Source organism: Papio anubis, chromosome 7 (genome assembly GCF_008728515.1).
Source record: "Papio anubis isolate 15944 chromosome 7, Panubis1.0, whole genome shotgun sequence".
NCBI lineage: Eukaryota > Metazoa > Chordata > Mammalia > Primates > Cercopithecidae > Papio > Papio anubis.
In genome coordinates, this window is record NC_044982.1 from 61,920,994 (window position 1) to 61,944,256 (window position 23,263).

The 23,263-nt window shown below is 37.3% G+C and overlaps 1 long non-coding RNA gene across 5 annotated transcripts in view; it reads left to right on the forward strand.

The window, feature by feature from the left end:
* The window catches only part of LOC103886213, an 88,297-nt gene that overhangs the window by 53,479 nt on the left and 11,555 nt on the right, over window positions 1-23,263 (forward strand). For all 5 annotated transcript variants that reach the window (XR_004184932.1, XR_004184933.1, XR_002523350.2 and 2 more), the window contains one exon: window positions 17,892-17,942. This is a non-coding gene — a long non-coding RNA (uncharacterized LOC103886213). The remainder of the gene's footprint in view (window positions 1-17,891; window positions 17,943-23,263) is intronic.

Consider the following 23,263-nt stretch of genomic DNA (forward strand, 5'->3'; position numbering starts at 1 on the left):
ATCCTAAATTGGATTTTCTGGGCCATAACTGACATTGATGGTTTTGTCAGTAATAAACTTGAAAAAGTTTTTTTCCCCACTCCAAAATCTTCTATTTGTTAGAAAACTGTCAATAGACAAGTGGAGATTCATGTTAGTTTATTTGAAAATTAATGTCCATTCAATTCCACTGACAATATTTTCTGAAAGAAGGTTCCTATGTAAATTGCAACATTCAGGAAGAGAGAAATTTTAAGCTGCCAAACTACAGCTGCAACCAAACACTAATCTTTATTTAAAAAGAGTTTCAATGACTAGGAAGGAAATGAAATCTGTTTGGAGATTCACTTTCACTGTTCTGTATCTTGATTCATTACTAGACTCTGCGAAATTTGATTTCTGTTAGTGTTTTCTTAAATACATTGATTTTTAAATTAACTTTAATTTTTTTAATTTTTAATTTTTGTGGTTACATAGTAGGTGTACATTTTTATTGGGAACATGAGACAGCTAGATACGGTATACAGTGCATAATAATTGCATGAATGTAAATGAGGTGTTCATTACCTCAAGCATTTATCCTCTTTGTGTCGTGATCAATCCAATTATACTCTTTTAGGTATTTTGTAATGTACAAGAAATTATTGTTCACTGTAGTCACCCTGTTGTGCTATCAAATACTAGAATTTATTCATTCTATTTAACTATATTTTTGTACCCACTAACCATCTCCACTCTTTCCCACCGCCAGACCACACAACTATACTTCTCAACCTTTGAAAACCATCTTCTACTCTCAATTTCCTTGATTTCAGTTTTTTTTAATTTTTAGCTTCCAAAACCAAGTGAGAAAATGAAGTTTGTCTTTCTGTGCCTGGCTTATTTCACTTAACATAATGTCTTCCAGTTCCATTCATGTTGTTGCATATGATAGGCTTTCATTCTTTCCTATGCCTGAATGGTACTCCATTGTGTATATGTACCATGTTTTCTTTATCATTTCTTTGCTGTTAAACACCTAGGTTGCTTCCAAATCTTGGCTATTGTAAATAGTGCTGCAATAAATATGAGATTACAGATATCTCTTTGATATATTGATTTCCTTCCCCTTGGGTATATTCCTAGCAATGGGATTGCTGGATCATATGGTAGTTCTATTTTCAGTTTGTTGAGGAACCTCCATACTCTTCTATATAGTGGTTGCAGAAATTTACATCCCCACTAACAGTATATGAGGGTTCTCTTTTCTCCACCAGCATTTGTTATTGACTGTCTTTTGGTTAGAACCCATTTTAACTGGGGTGAGATGGTATCTCATTGTGGTTTGATTTGCATTTCTCTGATGATCAGTGGTGTTGAGCTCCTTTTCATATACCTGTTTGCCATCTGTATTACTTCTTTTGAAAAATGTCTATTCAGATCTTTTGCCCATTTAAAAATCTGTTTGATTTTTTTCCCCATAGAGTTGAGTTCCTTACATATTCTGGTTATTAATCCCTTGTCAGATAGTTAGTTTGCAAATAATTTCTCCTATTCTGTGGATTATTTCTTCACTTTGTTGATTGTTTCTGATTGTTTCCTTTGCTGTTCAGAAACTTTTTAACTTGACATGATAAAACTTGTTCATTTTTTCTTTGTTTGCCTGTGCTTGTGGAGTGTGACTCAAGAAATCTTTGCCCAGACCAATGTTCAGGAGAGTTTCTCTAATGTTCTCTTTTAGTAGTTTCATAGTTTGAGGTATTAGATTTACATCTTTAGTCCATTTTGATTTGATTTTTGCGTATGATGGGAGATAGGGGTCTAGCGTTATTCTTTTGCATATGAATATTCAGTTTTCTCAGTTTCCTTTGTTGACAAGACTGTCCTTTCCCCAATGTATGTCTTTGGCACCTTTGTCAAAAAGGAGTTTACTATGAATGAATGAATTTATTTCTTGGTTCTCTATTCTGCTCCATCAGTCTATGTGTCTGTTTTTATGCCAGTATCATGTTGTTTTGGTTACTATGGCTCTATAGTATAATTTGAAGTCAGGTAATGTGATTCGTCTAGTTTTATTCTTATAGCTTTGGCTATTCTGGGTCTTGTATTGTTCCATATACATTTTAGATTTTTTTTACTTCTATGATGAATGTCACTGCTATTTTAATAGGAATTACATTGAATCTATAGATTGTTTTGCATATTATGGACATGTCAACAATATTGACTCTTCTAATCCATGAACATGGAGTTAGATTTCTATTTTTTGTGTGTCATCTTTGGTTTCTTTCATGAATGTTTTAGTTTTCATTGTAGAGATCTTTTATTTCTTTGCTTATGTTGATTCCTAGGTACTTTATTGTCTTTGTAGCTGTTACAAATGAGATTACTTTCTTGATTACTTTTTCACATTGTTCAGTTGACATAGGAAGTACTACTGATATTTGCATGTTGACTTTGTATCCTGCAACTTTACTAAATCTATCAGGTCTAATAGGTTTTTTTTTTTTTTTTTTTTTTTTTGGTGCAGTCTTTCCAAATAAAAGATTGTTTGCCAACAAGGATAATTTGGCATTTCCTTTTAATTTGGAGGCCCTTTATTTCTTTCTCTTGTCTGATTGCTCTAGCTAGGACTTCCAGTATAATGTTGCATACCAAGGATGAAAGTGAGCATCCTTGTCATATTTCAGATTTTAGAGGAAAGGCTTTCAGTTTTTCTACATTCAGTGTGATACTAGCTGTGAGTATGTTCTATATGACTTTTATTGTGCTGAAGTTTTGATATAGTTTGGCTGTGTGCCCACCCAAATCTAATCTTGTAGTTTCCATAATCCCCACGTGTTGAGGGAAGAAGCTGGTGGGAGGAAATTTCCCTCATGGTGTTCTCATGATAGTGAGTGAGTTCTCATGAGATCCGATGGTTTTATAAAGGGCTCTTTCCTCACTTTGCTCAGCACTTATGTCTCCTGTTGCCATGTGAAGAAGGATGTGTTTCCTTCTCCTTCTGCTGTGATTATAAGTTTCCTGAGGCCTTCCACGCTATGTGGAACTGTGAGTCAATTAAACTTATTTCCTTTATAAATTACCCAGTCTCAGGCAGTTCTATATAGCAGTGTGAGAACAGACTTATACAGTAAATTGGTATTGAGAGTGGGGTGCTGCTATAAGAATATCCGAAAATGTGGAAGTGACTTTGGAACTCATAACAGGCAGAGGTTGGAACAGTTTGTGGGGCTCAGAAGGAGATAGGAAATGTGGGAAAGTTTGGAACTTTCTAGAAGCTTGGAGGGCTCAGAATACAGGAAGACATGAAAAGGTTTGGAACTTCCTAGAGACTTGTTGAATGGCTTTGACCAAAATGGTGATAGTGATATGGGCAATGAAGTCCAGGCTGAAGTAGTCTCGGATGGAGAAACTGTTGGGAACTGGAGTAAAGGTGACTCTTGCTATACTTTAGCAAAGAGACTGGCAGTTTTTTGTCCCTGCCCTAGAGATCTGTGGAAATTTGAACTTGAGATAGATGATTTAGGATATCTGATGGAAGGAATTTCTAAGCAACAAAACATTCAAGAGGTAACAGAACATAAAAGTTTGGAAAATTTTCAGCCTGATGATGCAATAGAAAAGAAGAAACCATTTTCTGGGGAGAAATTCAAAATGACTGTGAAAATTTGTGTAAGTAACCAGGAGCCAAATGTTCATCACCAAGACAATGGTGAAAATGTCTCCCAGACATTTCTTGCAGAAACCTTCAAGCAGCCCCTCCCATCACAAACCTGGAGGCCTAGTAGGAAAAATTTGTTTCCTGGGCCAGGCCCAGGGCCCCTTCTGCTGTGTGAGCCTAGGGATGTGGTGTCCTGCATCCCAGCCACTCCAGTCATGCCTCAAAGGGGATGAGGTACAGCCCAGGCCATGACTTCAGAGGGTCAAGCCCCAGGCCTTGGCGGCTTCCATGTTGCGTTGATCCTGCAGGTGCATGGAAGTAAAAAATTGAGGTTTGGGAACCTCAGCCTAGATTTCAGAGGATATATGGAAATGTATGGATGTATAGGCAGAAGTTTGCTGCAGGGGTGGGACCCTTGTGGAGAACCTCTGCTAGGGCAGCGCAGCAGGGAAATATGGGGTCGGAGCCTCCACATAGAGTCTTCACTGAGGCACTACCTAGTGGAACTGTGAGGAGAGGGCCACCATCTTCCAGACCCCAGAATAGTAGATCCACCAACAGCTTGCACTGTGTGCCTGGAAAAGTCACAGACACTCAATGCCAGCCACAAATGCAGCTGGGAAGTGGGCTGTATCCTGCAAAGTTACAGGGGTGGAGCTGCCCAAGGCCATGGGAGCTCACCTCTTGCATTGGTGTGACCTGGATGCGAGACATGGGGTCAAAGGAGATAATTTTGTTATGGTTTAATGACTGCCCAATTGGATTTTGATTTTGCATGAGGCCTGTAGCCCCTCCATTTTGGCCAATTTCTCCCATTTGGAATGGGTGTATTTATCTAATCCCTCTATCCCCCATTGTATCTAGGAAATAACTAACTTGCTTTTATTTTACAGGCTTATAGGCAGAAGGGACTTGCCTTGTCTCAGGTAATACTTTGGACTTGGTCGTTTAAGTTAATGCGGGAATGAGCTAAGACTTTGGGGGACTGGTGGAAAGGCATGGCTGTGTTTTGAAATGTGAGGACATGAGATTTGGGAAGAGCCAGGATGGAATGATGTGGTTTGACTGTGTCCCCACCCAAATTTCATCTTGAATTCTAGTTTCCATAATTCCTATGTGTCATGGGAAGGATCTAGTGGAAGGTAATTGAATTATGAGGGCAGTTACCCCCATATTCTCGTGATAGTGAGTGATTCTCCTACTATCTGATGGTTTTATAAGGGGCTTGAATCCCTTTGCTTGGCACTTCTCTCTCCTTTCACCATTTTAAGAAGGGCATGTTTGCTTTTCCTTCCACCATGATTGTAAGTTTCCTGAGGCCTCCTCAGCCATGTGGCAATATGAGTCGGTTATACCTCTTTACTTTATGCATTACACTGTCTTGGACAGTTCCTTATAGCAGTATGAAAATGGACTAATACAGATACGTTCCTACTATACTCAGTTGTTTGAAGAGTTTTATCATGAAGGGATGTTGAATTTTATCAAATGCTTTTTCGATATCAAATGCAATTTGTCATGATCATATATTTTTGTGCTTTATTCTGTTGATATAATGTATCGCATTGCTTTGCTTGTGTTGAACCATCCTTGCACCCCTAGGATAAATCCCTCTTGGTGATAATGAATGATCTTTTTAATGTCTTGTTAAATTCAGTTTGCTGGTGTTTTGTTGAGGATTTTTGCATCAATATTCATCAGGGATATTGGATTGCAATTTTTGTTTTTTGATGTGCCTTTTATGTTAGTATCTGCATAATACGGGGCTTATAGAATGAGTTTTGAAAGTATTCCCTCCTCCTCTATTTTTTGGAATAATGTAGGTAGGATTGGTATTAATTCTGTAAATGTTTGGTAGAAATCAGCAGTGAAGCCATCATGTCCCAGTCTTTTTTTTTTACTGGGTGGCTTTTTATTATGACCTCGATCTTGTTTCTTGCTATTCACCTGTTCACGTTTTCAATTTCTTCATAGTTCAATCTTGATAGGTTGTATGTGTCTAGAAATGTATTTATTTCTTCTACATTTTCCAATTTATTGACATGTTGTTGCTCATAGTAGCCTCTAATTATCCTTTGAATTTCTGTGGTATCAGTTGTAATGTCTTTTCTTTTTATCTCCAATTTCATTTATTTTAGTTGTCTGTCTTTTTTTTCTTAGTCTGGCTAAAAGTATGTCAATTTTGTTTATCTTTTCAAAAACTACCTTTTATTTTATTGATCATGTGTATTTTTCTTCATTTCTATTTAATTTATTTCTGCTCTGATCTTTATAATTTATTTTCTTCTAATCATTTTGGGGTTGGTTTGCTCTTGCTTTTCTAGTTCTTTAAGATTGTTAGATAGTTTATTTAAAGTTTTTCTACTGTTTTGATATAGGTCATTGTAGATCCAAACTTTCCTCTTAGTACTGCTTTCACTGCATTCCATAGGTTTTGACATATTGTGTTCCCATTATTATTTGTTTTAAAACACTTAAATTTCCTTCTTAATTTCTTTATTGACCCACTGGTCATTCTGAAGCATGTTGTTTAATTTCCATGTATTTGTATAGTTTCCAAGATTCCTCTTTCAATTGATTTCTAATTTTATTCCACTGTGGTCAGAGAAAATACTTGATATGATTTCATTTTTTGGAAACCTTACAAACTAGTTTTGTGGCCTAACATATGGTCTACTCTTGAGAATGCTCCCTGCGCTGAAGAGAAGAATGTGTATTTGGCAGCTGTTGGATGATGAAATATTCTGTAAAAAATCTGTGAGGTCAATTTTGTCTATAGTGCAGATTAAATTCATTGTTTCTTTGTTGATATTCTGTCTGGATGATCTGTGCAATGCTGAAAGAAGGGTGTTGATGACTCCAGCTATTATTGTATTATGGTGTATCTCTCTTTTTAGCTCTATTAATATTTTGTTTATATATCTGGGTGCTCCAGTGTTGGGTATATATGTATTTAAAACTGTTATATCCTCTTGTTGAATTTACCTTTTTGTCATTATAATGACCTTCCTTGTCTCTCTTTGTTGTTTTTGTCTGAAATATCTTTTTTCTAATGTAAGTATAACTACTTATTTTCTTTTCTGGTTTCCATTTGCATGGAATATTTTTTTCCATCCCCTGGCTTTTAGTCTATGCATTTCCTTATAAATTGTTGGTTCTTTTTAAAAATTTATTTATTCAACAACTCTATGCTTTTTTATTGGAGAGGTTAGTCCATGTACATTCAGTGTTATTATTGATAAGTAAAGACTTACTTCTGCCATTTTGTTTGTTTTCTGTTTGTTTTGTGGTCTTCTATTCTGTCTTTCCATCCTTCCTGTCTTCCTTTTGGTGAAGGGAATTTACTCCGGTGGTATGTTTTCATTTATTCCCTATTATTTTTTGTGTATCTGTTGTATATACTTTGATTTGTGGTTACCATGAGGTTTGCAAGTAATACTTTATAATTCATTCTTTTAATCTGATGACAACTTAGCCTAGATTGCAAAAACAAACTAATTAACAGACAAGCAAAGAGAAAACTTATAAAAACTCTACTTATAAGTTTATCTCACTGCTTTGTAACTTTTTTTTAAATTTAGAGATGAAGTCTCACTCTGTTGCCCAAGCTGGAGTGCAGTGGTGTGATCTCAGCTCACTGCAACCTCCATCTCCCAGGTTCAAGTGATTCTCCTGCCTCAGCCTCCCAAGTAGCTGGGACTACAGGCACACACCACTATGCCCAGCTAATTTTTGTATTTTTTGTACAGATGGGGTTTCACTATGTTGGCCAAGCTGGTCTTGAACTCCTGACCTCGTGATCCACCTGCTTCAGCCTCCCAAAGTGCTGGGATTACATGTGTGAGCCACTGTACCTGGCCGATTTTTGACTTTTTATTTTTTCTGTTTATATCTTATTGTACTGTCTGTATCTTGAAAAGTTGTGGTTATTATTGCCACCAAGTCTGTCCTGCAGACTCTGGCTGAGCAATGGATGAGAGGAGTACTCAGACACAGATACCCAGTGAAAGAGTGGGCTAGGGGACTGCTGGCATTAGGGGCCAAAGAAAGTTAGCAGTCCCCCTAAGCTGATGACGCTCACATTTATTTAGTACAAATTTAATGACAAAGGCTTGGAACAAATACAATTTGTAGGTAGTAAACATTATCAACTGCCCAAGTAAAGAGCAGCCCTGTGCAGAAGGATCAAAGGTTGGTTTCTGAAGACATAAGTAAACAGATTCATCTAGATAAGTTCCTTTACATTCTCTTGTTATCTGCCCTTTGCTCTCAACCCCCAGATAAGAGAATTTGGCTGCCTTCAGTTATAATCCTCTTCAGAGGCTTTTGCAAAAGCTCCTGGCCCTCCAAGAAGGTTTGCAGCTTTCCCTATAACTTTGTTTCTTACAACTTTTCCCACCACCCTGACCTAACTCCTACATCTTCCCCTTTTCGGGGTTTTTTTTTTTTTTTTTTTCCCATCAGGTTTTGTTGCTTTGAAAGTACAGATGTGTGCAGCAACAGGTTTGTCTGGCGTTGCAGTCACTGCTTGTATTCCGGCTTTACATCCTAGAATTAGTAAATAACATAAGACAAACATAAGTATAATCAGTAACATTCTTTTCCAATCAAGGAGTGACATGTAGTGTTACTTGGCACCTCATTCAATGTGTGTCATTACTAAAGAACCCCACGGGGGGTATGTTAACCCCTTCCAGCCAAGCAGTTACATTATTAGAGGCTAGGAAGGTGGTGCTTGCCCAGGTAGCAGGGCGGAAGAAAGGCGGATTTAGAAGATGGTCCCAATAGAGTGTAGCAGGTACTGGTTGCAGGTAGAATGAGAGAATTTAAAAGGTTAATAAAGCATAGCAATGAACAAATTATATGGAGTGAATGGTGTCTGTCTGGAGCAGGATTTGCTTAGCTTCCTGAGTTGTCTTCTTCAGCAAAATGTCTGGGGTCTGTGTCGTTTGAGAAAGCTGCATTGTCTGGGGCTGCAGGGGCTGCAGGTTCTGCAGGGACATTTCCTTCATTTCTGGTACCAGGTTGGGTTCTAGCCATGCCATGGTATGGTTTGATGCATCATATGGAATCCAAGGAGGACCTGAGGAGGTGTGAACACAAGCATATCCTCTTCCCCATGTTAGCAATTCATTTGGAGCACACCATATATTACTGTTTACGTCTTTCCATAAAACTGCAGGTTTTATGTCTTGAGAGGTTTTAGCAAACTGCTTTTCTATAGCTGATTGAAATTTGTCATCTAAATTTTAGAAATTAAGGGTAAATAAGGCATGTGCTAGTAGTGTTGCAAGGTCCTTACTCATATTCCCCCTTTTTTGTTTACTGAGCATATTTTTAGGAGTGGAATGGACACGTTCTACTATGGCCTGTCCTTGGGGGTTATGGGATGCCTGTGGAATGTTGGATGTTCCATATGTGACAAAATTGTTGAAATTGTGAGCTGGCATAAGCTGGACCATTATCAGTTTTAACTTTTGTGGGCTGCCCCATAAACACAAAAGTTAAGAGAAGATGTCTAATTACATATCTGGTGGACTCTCCAGGAAGAGCATGTGTGCTAATTAGGTGAGAATTGGTATCAATGGATACATGTACATATCTTAGTTTTACAAATTCAGGAATGTGTGTAACATCTGTTTGTCATAACTGATTAGGTTGTAGTCTTCTAGGGTTAACATCTGTTGAAGGAGGGGATATTCCTGTGAGCTGGCAATCTGGGCATTGCAGGATAATTTGTTTAGCTAGTCTTTGGGTAAGTTGAAATTGTTTAGTTAAGTTCCTCCAATTTTGGTTGAAAAATTGATGAGATTGAGTGGCTTGGTCAAGAAGTGACATCATAACTTGCAGGTCTTCCTGTTCATTACCATAAGCTGAAGGGCCAGGTAGTGAGCTGTGGGCTGAAATATGTGTGATAAAAAAAGGATGTGTACATCGACCCAGCAATTCCTGAAGTAGAAGAATAAATGCACATAGGGTGGGCTTGGGAGTGGACTTAATGAGGCCTGTTTCAAGGTTCTGCAATAAATAAACAGAGTAAACAGAGCACTAACAATATTGATAGACTGAGCAGAAAAGGTATCCATGGCCAATATTAAGGCTCCAACTTCAGTTCTCTGAGCACTAGTAAATCCAGAACAAGTGAGGGGATTATGTGGTCTCCATCAAACAGCCACTTTTCCATTTTTACCAGAGCTGTCAGTAAAAAGTGTTAAAGCATTAGGTATGGGGGAGTGAACTACTTTTGTAGGCACAACTATAGGAATATGAGATAAGAACTGAACTAGTTTGTCAGCAGGAAAGGCATGCCCTATATGTTCTGTGTAAACAGAGAGTGCTGTTTGCATGTCCAGAGATAAGGGCAGTACTGCTTCAAATTGCTTTTTATTCAAAGGAATTCTTATGACCTCAAGGTCATAACTTAGCAACTGATTACACCGTCTGTGGCCAGTATAGATAACTTTACTAACTAGCTGGATATAGGGAGATTGTGTTTTAGTCCTGGTATGTGAGCCAAAAACCCATTCTAGGAAGCATAGCCCTGTGGCCATCTGTCTTATTAATCCTGTTGGGGAATGTTTAGTAGGAAAAACAAACTATTGAACTGAATATCATGGGTCTATGTGATCTAGCTGTCTCTGAGAAATAGCTTGCTCTACTTCCTCATTTTCCCTTTTTGCTGCAGGAGTTAAATACCTGGGAGAGTCTAGAGCTGTATTGCCCTTTAGGGTAGAAAACAGGTTTTGTAGCTTGTCAGTAGTGATGCCCAAGGTGGAATGAAGCCAGTTAATATTGCCCAGTAATTTTTGATAATCATTTAAGGTATGTAAGTTGCTAGTATTTAATTTAACCTTTTGAGATCTTACTGACCAGGAAGTTAGTATGTATCCAAGATATTTCCAAGGAGAGGACAATTGTACTTTTTCAGGTGCTATGATTAAACCTCTTAACTGTGTATTCATTACAACAGAGGCATATAAACTTAAAAGTACTGGCTCCGTTGGGTTGCTAGTAAAATATTATCCATAAAATGAATAATCTTGCAATTAGGACATTCTTCTCCACTGGGGAGCAAAGCCTGATTTACATGATACTGACACATGGTAGGACTGTTCAGCATCCCTTGAGGAAGTAGTTTCCAGTGAAATCATTGAGCTGGTCTTTCATTATTGATAGCTAGTATTGTAAACACAATTTTTTCTCTGTTGTGTTCTGCAAGGAGAATAGCTAAGTCAATAATGACTATAGGCCAATCTTGAAGAATTGCCTTGGGGGAAGGGAGGCCCTGTTGAAGGGGCCCTATAGGTTGCAAATTAGCATTGATAGCCCATAGGTTATTCAAAAGTCTCCATTTGCCAGATCTTTTGGGAATGATAGAAATGGGTGAATTCCAAGGGCTGTTTGATGGTTCTATATAGCTGGATTTTAATTGCTCCTCAGCTAATTCATGGGCTCTTTGTAATTTCTCTCCCTTTAAAGACCACTGTTCTACCCAAATTGGATCTTGAGAGAGCCATGTCAGAGGAAGGGGAGGGATAATAACAGTGGCCAAAATTAGAACGATGTCTGAAGAGTGACCTCAATTAACCCTTTTGTAAATGAACTAGTGGCTCTGTTTTCTCTAATGCTTTTTCTATCTGTTTACAAGCATCAAAAGAAATGGGTTAATACGCCTGATTGCCTTGTTGATCTTGCATTACCAGGCAGGCTAAGAGCTCCCCTTCTAATGCCATTTGCCTAAGACAGGGTCCCATACAAGACAGGGTCCCATAGTTGTAGCATATCCCTTATCTTTTTTCCAATTTATTTGAGAGGGCTCAGACAAAACCTCCATTCCCACTTTGTTATTTTGCCCATTAATGGTGGGACTGAGGGAGAAGGAGGCAGTGGTAAAGTAGGTGACAGTTCCTCCTCTTCTGTGTAGAGCAAGACCAAAGCAACCCTAACTAAAGCCCATAACATTGAAGATGTTACTGGGACCCATTGCCCTTGCATGTGATGTTGTTTAAGATTTCTCCCCACTGTTCCCAGAGCTCTACGTCAAGTGTACCTTCTTCTGGGAACCATGGATTATGGGAAACAACAGTTTGCATTAGGTTCCTTAACTGAGTCTGCAAAACCCAGGCTCCACTAGCTTTAAGCAGCTGTTTCAATACTTTTATATACTGTTGCTGTTGAGCTGATAACTGTTGTCTCTTGATGAAACCCTAGCCTGAAGAGTTCCCTTGAACTTGGAAATCTCAAGCAGGCATCAATGACTTACTGACTGTGCAGTCTCTTCACCTTCAGTTTTAAGGGTTCTGTTGCAATCTGTTGCAGCGTTCCTCACACAGTGAGGCTCACTCAGCTGCTGCTGAGTCTGTCCTATAGACTCTGGCTGAGCGACAAATGAAAGGAGTACTCAGACACAGATATCCAGTGAAAGAGCGGGCTAGGGGACTGCTGGCACTAAGGACTGAAAAGAGTTAGCAGTCCCCCTAAGCCTGCGATGCTCAAATTTATTTAGTACAGATTTAATGACAAAGGCTTGGAGCAAACACAGTTTTTGGATAATAAACATTGTCGACCCCCCGAGTAGAGAGCAGTCCTGTGTACGAATGATCAGAGTTTGGTTTCTGGAGATATAAGTAAACAGATTTATCTAGATAAGTTCCTTTACATTCCCTTGTTATCAGCCCTTTGCTCTCCGTCCCCAGAATTCAGCCATAATCCTCTCCAGAAGCTTTTGCAAAACCTCCTGGCCTTCCAAGAAGGCTTGCATCTTTCCCCATACCTTTTTTTCTTACAACTTTTCCCACCACGCTAACTTAACTTCTACATATTATTTTTGATCAGTTCATCATTTAGTGTTTCTACCCAGGATATGAGTAGTTTACACGTCACAATTACAGTGTTACAATATTCTGATTGTCTGTGTACTTACTATTTCCAGTGATTTTTGTACCTCAAGATATACTTTTTTTGAGACACGATCTCACTCTGTAGCCCAGGCTGGAGTGCAGTGGCATGATCACTGCTCACTGCAGCCTTGAGCTCCCTAGGCTCAAGTGATCCCCCCACCTCAGCCTCCCCTATAGCTGGGACCACAGGTGTGTGCCACCACACCTGGGTAATATATGTATTTTTAGTAGAGATGAGGTTTCACCATGTTACTAAGACTGGTCACAAATTCCTGATCTCAAGCAGTCCACCCACCTACAATATTATAGGTATGGTGTTGATGAACTCCTTCACTTTTTTGTTTGTTTCTTTTGGGAAAGTTTTTATTTGTCCTTTATGTTTGAAGAATACTTTCCTTGGATATATTATTCTAGGATAAAAGCTTTTCTTTTAGCAATTTAAGTATGTCGTAGTCTGAACGGTTTCCAGTGAGAAGTCTGCTGCCAGATATATTAGAACTAAATTATATTTTGTTTCTTTTCTCTTGCTGCTTTTAATATCCTTTTGTAATCTTTGACCTATGCCAGTTTGATTATTAAATATCTTGAGGTAGTCTTCTCTGGGTTAAATCTACTTGATGTTCTATAACCTTGTACTTGAATATTGAGATCTTTCTCTGTGTTTGGGAAGTGCTCTTTAATTATCCCTTTGAATAAATATTCTACCACTCTCTCTTTCTCTCTACCTCCTCCTTAAGACCAATAACTCTAAGATTTGCCCCTTTAAGACTATTTTCTAGATTCTGTAGGAATGCTTCATTGTTTTTTATTCTTTTTTTCTTTTGTCTCTTCTGATTGTTTATTTTCAAACAGACTTTCTTTAAGCTAAGTAATTCTTTCTGCTTGATCCATTCTGCTTTTAAGAGAATCTGTTGCATTCTTCAGTATGTCACTTGAACTTTTCAGCACTAGAACTTCTGCTTGATTCTTTTTAATTATTTCAATTTCTTTGTCAAATGTATCAGATAGGATTCTGAATCCCTTCTCTGTTATCTTGAATTTCATTGAATTTCCTCAAAACAGCTATTTTAAATATTCTGAATTCTCTGAAATACCTCATATCTCTGTCTCTCCAGGATTGGTCACTGGTGCCTTATTAGTTTTTGTTTTTGTTTTTTTTTTGGTGAGGTTATGTTTTCCTAGATTGACTTGATGCTTGTGGATGTTTGACCACTGTCTGGGCATTGAAGAGTTAAGTATTTACAGTCTGGGTTTGACTGTGCTCATTGTTCTTGGGAATGCTTTCCAGTTATTCAGATGGGCTTGGGTGTTATAATCTAAGTTTTTGTCACTGCAGCCATATTTGTATTAGCAGGCACCACAAGCCCAGTAATGCTGTGGTTCTTACAGATGTCTGTCCTTGGGGTATTACATAAAATCTGGAAGAATTCTCTCGATTACTAGGCAGAGTCTCTTTTTGTCTTCCCCTACTTTCTCTCAAACAAAGAGTCTCTGTCTCTCTGTCTGTCTCTCTCTCTCTTTCTCTCTCTCTCTCTCTCTCTCTGTGCTGAGCTTCCTAGAGCTGGGGGAGGATGAACCAGCTCACACAGGGCCCACAGCAAGTATTACTTGGCTACTGCCACGATTATTCACAGATCAAAGTTTCTTCAGTCAGCGAGTAGGAAATTGTGTCAGAACTGGGCCCTTCCCTTTAAGGCAATGGGTTCTCTTCTGGCCCAGAGAATGTCTAGAAATGTCATCTGGGAGCTAGGGCCTGGAATGAGGGCTTCCCAACTCTGCTTGGTGCCCTATCCTATTGTCGCTGAGCTGATATTTAAGTTGTTAGACAAAGTTCTCATTACTCTTTCCTGTCCTCTCCTCAAGCAGAAAGAAGGAGTCTGTCCCAGAGTTGGGAGCTGCACTGCCTGAGGTTAGGGAAGGGGTGGAACTAAGCACTACCTTGGCTGCCCCAGCTTGTGTCTTACAGGTCACATGCCCCACAAGTATACTGGCTTTGAGATCAGCACAGTACCAGTACTTGCTGAGGAATTGCTGTCCTTTTGGCCTAGACTGCCTTTTTAAGTTTACTTGGAACCCTAGAATATTTTAGCCTGCAGTGGTGAGGCTTGCCAGAACTTAGGTTCTGACCACTGAGATGAGTGATTTCTCTCTGTGTAGGGCTGGTCTCAATGCAACCTCCATGGGCATTGACTGAGTTCTGCCTGATATATCTTTCTGCTGTGACGGGGTAGCACTGAGTTCCAAGGCAAAGTCTCACAATCAGTGCACTCTCCCTTCCCTAAGTGTACAGTTTATCTCTCTACTCCATGGGGCCCACTGCTGTAGGATGGAGGAGGGGTGGCATCAGCAATTCAAGACTGTCTTTTCTATTCTTTTCAGTGCCTCTTTCAGTGACATGAAGTTAAAACTGGGCTCTGTGATCACTCACCGGATTTTTGGTTCTTATGAAGGTGCTCTCATTGTGTGCATACTTGTTCAATTTGGTGTTCTTGAGCAGGGGGATGATTAGTGTAGGCTTCTGTTTGGCCGTCTTACTCTGCCTGATTTCTGTTATTCTTATACTCTTAATTCTATTTTAATTTGTGTAATCCTGCAGAACAATGAACACCCAAAACTTTTAGATATAACAACTGCAAAGAGAGAAGTACAAGACTTGGAAAACAACAGTGATTGCAAATTAACAATATTTATTTCATTTATACTCTCATTTGGTCCTAAAAGGATTTAATGAAGGTGTTTTTTTTTTTTTTTCAAAGCGTAAAATATACTAAGATTAAGTGATATGAGAGCAACATTTAGCAGTACAGAAACATTGTGAAACTGTTTTGTTTGTTTACTTTTAGGGTCTGTTAGAGGCTCAATATAATCTTTCTATGTTAAAGGGGAATGAATGGAAAGGAGATAAAAGCGGTAGACTAGCTAACAAAAATATTTGTGTCAGCCAGAAGGGCTGCCATGGACAAATCGGTAAGGTAAATCCCAAGATTCATATTTTCTTCTAGGCTAATTCTTTCTAGCCTGGCAGGTTAGAAAGCTCACGCCCCTTGCTGATTTTACCTAAAATCCATTTGGAAGAATTCTTATGGTTGTAATTTCCTTTTTGGAATCCCTCCTCCATGGCTCAGTGCCTGGCATATATTAAGTACTTAGTAAATGTTAAATGTTTTATTACTAGAATGCATCATGCAAATTATATGGAGCTTTATGACTTCAGGAGAGAATGACATGAATATTCTGGATTCTTTGTGTTCCTAAATCTATAGAGCATTTAAATGCGTCTCCAAAGATATACCAATAAAAAACACTTCTCCTTATTTTATTATGGATACAGTTATCTGTTAATTAAAATAACCTTCAAAATGTTTTCTAAATGAGCAAAATTTTCTTTTATAGTTAATGCCTCTGAATCTGACCTATTAACAGTTTAGAAATAATATTTAGAAGTGGGATGTTTTATCTGTAAACAAAAAGGATCACTTGCTCTTTAAGCCAGAGGGGAATGGTCCTAACTCCAAAAATCATATTAAATTTAGGTCTTAGTTAAAAGGCAAGTATAAAACTTTTATTAAGCATTCCAAGAGCTAAAAGTTGCACGCATTAAATTGATATGTGATATCTGAAGCCTTGTCTAAGCAACCTGGTTTCCAGAAACGATTTCCTTATTCCTGCATAATACACCAGTTACAATGGGAGCTGAGTCCTAGGGGTCTATTTCTTTTACAGTCATTAACATTGGAGGTGACACATGAACTTGTAAGTAAGTGTGAGATAAATAGTATAGGCTGATCCATATGGCTATAGAGTGATTACTTTTTGGGATAATGAAGAATAAGATTTTAAAAAGATTCCATAGATTAGGAGAGAGATTAAAGGTGTGGCGGGGGGGAATTTAAAAACTTGGAAGGGAAAATGAAAGGAAGCTGAACACCTGTCCAGAAAGGTTATTTGAGAAAAGTGACCATATTTAGACAAGATTGTCTTTTGTATTTTATTTTTCTATTTGGATAAATGTATAATGGTGTTATGGATTTTATAAAAAATTGCTGTAACATCATCACGTAGTTCGAATTAAGAATTCTGCCCCGTTCTTTCATCTTGGATCTTTGTCTGAAGTACATACAGGTTCACACTTTTCTCCATCTCCTATCTTTCTTTCCTTCATACATGTATCTGTATGTGTTCATTTAATATTGCCCAATTAAGTTTACTTTCAGTTACACAAGTAATATAAAAGTACATCTAATAAAAAAATCCAATGTTGGTGATGAAGAGTAAGTCTCTTTTGGGGGCAACCTTCCTACCTCATTTCTTTGCTCCCAACGATGCTACTTTATCACTAGGGGTAATCCCTGTAACTAATCTATGTTTATTAATTCCCATAATTCATTCCCATAACTAATTTATGTTTGGATTATTTTCTAACATTATTTTTAAAGAAGATACAATTTTTGTTTCTTGAGAGCATTAGGAAAAGCAAAGTTGATGCACTGAGATAAATTCTTCCAATACTATGCTTCTGTGTGGATTTAGAGATACCTGACCTCTGGCTGATTATGTGCTGATACTTAATTCACAAAACATTTTAGAGTATTTTTAATTCTGGTGAGAAAAGAAAACCTTTCTCTTACCACATTTTTATATGTGACATAACTCTTAAAGGAAACAAATATTCTGATTAATATCAGTTTGGCTACTTATATTTATAATATATGAAACAATCTTTTAGTAAATTTGATTCTATCCATTACTTAATGAATGTTTCGAGAAGTTCATCATAACATTTTTTTTAGTGACTTAGAAGCACTTTAATTTTTATGGATGCCTTGTAATATAGAGAATAATTGAATGAAGAATGGACAGGTTGACTCCTATAGTGAGTAAAATTCCTTCTTTCAAGCTAGTGGTAGGCATTAAATGATGAGTATTCCAGTTAGCAGTAAGCGCACACTATAAGGTGATTTTCTTATCACATTTTAGTTAAATGGAGATACTCTTAGAACAACATGTCATTATGTTCTTCCAATAGCATAAACTACATTTGAAACAGAAATGACTCTTTTGCATTGCATGGTATATAAGCAACATATTCTGTAGTATAACTTAATTCTACATGATGTTTCTCGTAGTCAGTAAACTCTTTCAAGTAAAAAGTTAAATGTACATGGCAGATGCTTAAAATCTATTTTTGGGGGGTTTCTAAAATGTTACATGCCAATAGCATGCCAAGAGCCAGGAAAGGAATGGAACACAATAGTCTTTGCTGGGAGGGAAGTTCTACATAGTTTTGATATGAACTTAATTCTGAAGTCTTCAAGTAAGCAGATGTCATGTTTTCTCTGTAAAGTCACTCTTCCTTATTTGCATTGCAGATTGTTTCTTGAATGGTAAAGAAAGGAGTGGAACCACAGTTGGAAACTCAGGTATTGTGCATATTCCACAGCTCAGTTTAACACAGCCTGCTTTATGCCTTAGCATGAGGTAACTGACTACAACTGATCTATCACTGACAAGGTGACTGCAAATTATTCTAGTGCTTATAGAAATTTGCAGCTATTTCCCTACCTTTTAAAATTTTACCCATGGATCAAATTTTCTAGTAACTTAGAAAATGAGATAAGATGAAGAAAAGATGAATAACTTAATCCCATGGAAAGTGAAAAAGAAGGATAGAATGAGCATTTTGATATGATTATGACCAAATTTAAAGGCAGACGAAATATGTTGTAATACACACACACACACAGATATGCATATACACACATTTATTTATAAAGTATGTAAATTTGGGGGTTTTCTTTTGATGCAGAGAAGACTGATCTATAATGTAGAGCCTTGTGTATGGATTCACTTTGTCACATCAGCCAATTATTCCAAGCAAGTTCAGAAATTTCTAGAGCTAAATCATAAGTAGGCTAAATAGAAGTAAAAAAAAAAAAAAAATCTGGGATTTTGTCCTTGCCTGTTGATTTTTGACTTTGCCTGACTCAGCTGTGATGGTATGATCCATGTAAAAGTTCATTTTTTTGTTCTACAGTGTGTGGCTTCAGGTAAAAATTTAAATATAGGGAGGCAGCATGGAAAGGGCTTAGTATTTCCCCAGCCCAGCCCATGGGTTGTGATCTTCCCCGTCAATAAACAGACTTTTTCCTACATGTTTCACTTTGCATATACCACCAAACTGAACATTCTTTGTGTCCCCAATGAGACACTGAGAAAAGCTCTATTGAAGACTTTAGGTGGTGTTCCCAAAGGTGGAGAGTTGGAGACCAGGGAGGAATTTTTAAACTCTCTCGGGTATTGTGAAGAGTAGACTTTTATTTCACTCTTTATTGAAAGACTGTCAATAAAGGTAAACTAATTCTTTCTGTACTGTGGCGTAGAAAATTTGAAATGTGGCACCCTAATCTCTAAATTGATAAAGGGTGTGCATCAAAATAAGAACCACAAACAATAACAGCCATGCACAAAACCCCACTCAACTCTGGTTTGATTAGTGTGGTAATTTGTCAAATTAAAATTAGATGAAGGAACCAAAATTTTTAGCCTCAAATTTAATTTCCATTGTAAAATCTTAAATAATATTGGAGGTCATATACGCATGCTATAAATACTAAATATTGCCAAAAATTAAATGTCACTAAAATTAAGCATCTAGTTTCCATTACTGGTACCATTCTTTTTTTCATGCATCTTTTCAGAAATGGTAAGTTATATATGTGTAAACATCTTCTTCTTTCAATATAAATTCTCTTTTCTTCTAATACTTTGGTATAATAAATTTACATGGTAAGACCTGAGTTTAGCTGATGAAACTGGTACTGTAGACAAATTCTAGAACATGACTTTTCTGTTTATGAGTTTACTGGGCGATATTCTAAAATTAATTTATTTGTAAAAAATAGGAAACTTCCCTACCCCCTACTTTTCCAACCAAATTGAATGGTGCCAGACTTTATATACCCCAGCTTATTTTCTGGTTATGTCTTAATAATACTTCATATTGCATAAGTAATTAAAACCCTAAGCTAAACATAACCTCAGTGAAAGTTTTTTCTGACCAAGCTTTCATAAATCCTATTAGTCTTGCCAATTAGAGAAACTTTATCAACTGTCTGAGTAGAGTCCATCTGATGGGATTTAATCTCTGTTGCATTCCTTCATTTTTAAAAACAGCCTTATTGAGGTATAGAGGAATTAGAGAAACTTTATCAACTGTCTGAGTAGAGCCCATCTGATGGAATTTAATCTCTGTTCCATTCCTTCATTTTTAAAAACAGCTTTATTGAGGTATAATTGATATACAGAGAACTGCGCATATTTAATGTGTATACTTTAATAGGTATGGATGTATGAAAGTACCCCTGATACCACCACCATAATCAAGGCAATAGACATATTCAACACCTCTCAGTTTCCTTATGTCCCTTGTGTGTGTGCGCGCGTGTGTGCATGTATGTTAAGAACATTTAATAAGAAATCTACAATCAACAAATTTTGAGGTGCACAATATCATCTTATTAACTACAGGCAATACGTAATACAGAAGAACTCTAGAACTTATTTATCTAGCATAAGTGTAACTTCATATCCAATGAACTCCTCATTTTCTCCACTTCCCAGCCCCTGCCAACCACTGTTGTATTCTCTGCTTCTATGAGTTTGACTGTTATAGGTAACTCAGAAGTGGAATCATGCACTATTTGTCCTTCCGTGCCTGGCTTATTTCCCTTAGGATAATGGCCACCAGATTTATCCATGTTGTTGAAAATGGCAAGATTTTTGTCTTTTTAAAGACTGAATAAGTTTCCATTGTATACATGTACCACATTGTCTTTTTCCATTCTTCTGTCCATGTCCACTTGGGTGGTTTTCATTTGGCTATTATGAATAATGCTGCAATGAACATGGATGTGTAGGTATCTCTTTGAGATCCTGATTTCAATTCTTTTGAATATATACCCAGAAGTGGAATGGCTGGATCACATGATAGATTTATTTTTAATATTTTGAGGAACCTCCATACTGCACTAAATAGCTGCTGCACCCTTTTACATGCCCACTAACTGTATACAAGTGTTCCAATTTCTTCACATTCTCCCCAGTCTTTATTATCTTTGTTTGGTTTTGATAACAGTCATCATAACAGTGTGAGGTGGTATCTAATTATAGATTTTTTGTTTATTGCTATAAACTTCACTTAAAACTACTTTTATTATGTAAATTATAGTATGCTGTGTTTTTATTTCCATTTATTTCAGGATCTTTTGAGATTTTCTTTTTGTTTTTTTCTTTGACCTATTGGTTATTTAGGTGTGTAATGTATACTTTCCACATATTTGTAAATTTTATAATTTTCCTGATGTTATTACATTCTAGTTTCTTATTGTGGTTGGAAAACATGTTGATATAATTTCAGTCTCTTAAAATATATTTTACTTAAAATTGTTAGGACTTGTTTTGTGGCCTAACATGTGGTCTGTCCTGGAGAATATTCCATATGTGCTTGAGAATAATGTGTATTCTGCTTATGCTGGGTGGAATGTTTCATATGTCTCTTAGCCTCATTTGGTCTATAGCGGTGTTCAAGTTCATTGTTTCCTTATTGATTTTCTGTCTGAATGTTCTGTCCATTGTTGAAAGCAGGGCATCACTTCATTCTTATTAAGGATAATTCTTTACTTCATTCAAATTATAGGTAATTATATTACTTTATTTCTTGATACATTTATTGTAAGTTTGCCTTTTCCCAAGGAGTTACAAGTCCCAGGCACTGTTATTTCACTATTCACCACTGCCAAACTCTATTATGATTGTATTTTCCCAGGTATGTCTCTATATTTTATCTTTAAGGCTCTGTGGGCAATAAGTATGTAGAGAGTCAGCCCCACAGCAAAAGCTTTTGTTCCAAATCCCTGGATGAACTTTGATGACTTAGACTTGACAAATGGGTAGCTCCTTTGGCCCCTATATAGTGACAGTAGGAAAAGTAAAATATATTTTCCTTAAAGTGAGAGAAGAGCCAGCTTAATCTGCCTGTACCAGGAATTGTATGGGGGCAACAGTTCTAACCAGAACTCTCTCAGCTCCTCCTACCTCAGGTGTATGGCAGAAAGACTTAGAAAGAAGAAAAAGGTAGAGGAATGGTGGGATTCTCTTAGAAGGGTAACATGCAACCTAAGCAAGCATGTATAAGAAAACAGCCATTTTTCTGGTCTTTGCTTCCTTATCATGATGAATGCCCCACTCATTAGGAGAATTGACAAAAAATATATATTTTTTGTTTGAGTAACACTCTCCTCTCTTTGGAATAAACTGATATAAAATATTTTTGGAGGCAGATGGCAATAGTAGGGTGAAACAAAATTTGTTTTTGGCAAATGTGCATGGTATTTTGTTAAAACGTTAAAATTAATCTAGCTTAAAATTATTATGCTCTTATCGTATGGCAACGATCTTCGGCACTCTGATGATCCCTTTATTTGTGAGCAGGAGAGTAATTGCTTTTTGAAAAGAATCTTGGCCCTTCCCGTAGGTACTCCCTTGTTTATCTCTGTGTGCAGATGGAGTGGCTTTCTCTTCAAGCATTTGTTCTTGTCAGACTTGTCAACTTTCATAAGAAAATGTCAATCTGGCCTCTGGGTTGAGGAGCTGTTAAAACATATGGCTTTGCACTTAACCGGAAAAACAGAATAGCTTCACTCCAGGTACTTGTCAGGGAATATAATCTTCAACTTACTGCCATTCAACATTTATCAGAAGCTCAGCTGGGAGAAACAATATTTATGAAAGATTGTCTGAAGGACATGCTGTCTGTCCATTCACCTAGCTCCTCTTAAATCTATCCTATGTAAGCCAGACAAGCAAAAATTCGGTAACACTGTTCTGGTTCCTGTGGGAATGTGCTTACTAAATTGTGGAGTGGCATTTTGCCATAAGCTTATGCTGAGTGATGTTAGAAGAAACAGATTTTTGAAAGCCACTATGTTTACTCTGAGGCTGCCATTTAATGATTCTTCACTACACTGCACACTCTTTTCTTTAAGAGGGCCCACAGGAGAAACTTCTCTCTCATGTCAATACCAGCCATGAGCGTGTTCTTCTTTGCAACTTGTATGTTTATAAGCACGTAGACACTGAACCATTACTGATTCTGCCAATGCCTTTATTTGCTAGCAAGTATAAAACTAAAGTTGTAACCCATTTCTGGAAAGCATGCAAGAGTTTACAACATATATTTTGAGAATTAATTACATGCCTGGCTTCACCTTGTTTGATTTTACCTGATTTACCCTTTCTTCTGAGTTGGATGGGGAGAGATAAGGAAAAGGAAAACTGATCAGTCGAGTCTGGAAGGACAGTAATTCCTGGAAAAAGAAGAGGAACTCACTTGATTTGTAGAGCATAATGCTTTGGGTCTGCAGTTAAATCCATGCTTAAATGACATTTCATAGAAATCCAGGTCATATTATCATGTCTCACTCTTGTGTCATTGTCTGTCTGGGGCTGAGACATTCCACCTGTAGTGACCCACTTTTTATTTCTTCTGGGACTCCACTAAGGGAAGAGTCTTTCTGGGGAATTGAAAAGAGACGCATTTGTCAATGGGATGAGTGAGAAGGAGATACAGTCTGGGGATGATAAGGATATATAATCCACAGGAATTACTTTGTGTTCAGAGTCTTATTCAGGAGTTATTAAAGTAGAAGCATCTGAGTCTGAAGCAAACCATCCAGATAAAATA